Genomic DNA, 759 nt, shown 5'->3' with positions numbered 1-759 from the left:
TGGGGCGGAAGGACGGGCGGAGAAGGCTAAAGCCTCCCCGGGGAGGTATAAAGCAAGTTCAGGAGAATGTATCCAGGAGTAGGCGATGCGCTGGCCGAAATGGCGGCTGTCGAACGGAACGGAGTACAACCTGCAGGGCGTCAGGTGGACGCCGGAACGACGCAAAACAAAATGGGAAAAAGGCTCTCTCCACTAAAATTGAAGAATATAAAAACCATCTGGATCTCCAGTCACTTTGAGTCATTATTAGTTTTTTACGTCAAAATGACTGGTCTGTCAAAATGTAATGTAGGTAGAAAGTCACTCATTTGGGGGTCAAAAACTATGCGAATGACTCAAAGTGACTGTTTCGTGTTAACTGGGTCTAGAAGAAGAGAAAGTAAGCAAGTGTCAAAAGATCTAAGAATATTTATGGCCTTTAACCGTGTGGGGTGTGGGGCACCAAAAAAGAGGGATGTCCCCACGGTTTGGTCCCAACGGTTTTAACGTGTTAAGTAATGAAAGGATGGAAGTAGAGTAGCCCCTTCAAACTTGTTATAGTTTGATGTGATCATAGCTTCTTATTTCTTCTTCAATTGAGGAATGTCAATCTGAGGGGGAACTTTCAAGAACTTAAGATACAGTTACAGGGGGCACATTTACATTTATTCGTATTCATTGTCGTTGTTTCTGACTTACATAAATGGAACAACTTTGTAAACGCGCGCAAATCTTCACTGCAAAAATAAACGTAGAATTTATTGCTATTTGAAGGTGCTA

The 759-nt window shown here is 42.7% G+C and overlaps 1 protein-coding gene across 1 annotated transcript in view; it reads left to right on the top strand.

The window, feature by feature from the left end:
* The window catches only part of LOC113217357 (uncharacterized), a 9,159-nt gene that overhangs the window by 1,038 nt on the left and 7,362 nt on the right, over nucleotides 1-759 (top strand). The gene's annotated exons all lie outside the window — the stretch shown is intronic.

Source organism: Frankliniella occidentalis, unplaced genomic scaffold (genome assembly GCF_000697945.3).
Source record: "Frankliniella occidentalis isolate FOCC.00 unplaced genomic scaffold, Focc_3.1 Scaffold43, whole genome shotgun sequence".
Lineage (NCBI taxonomy): Eukaryota > Metazoa > Arthropoda > Insecta > Thysanoptera > Thripidae > Frankliniella > Frankliniella occidentalis.
Note: the sequence above shows the minus strand (reverse complement) of the source record. Positions and strands in the feature narration are given on the sequence as shown.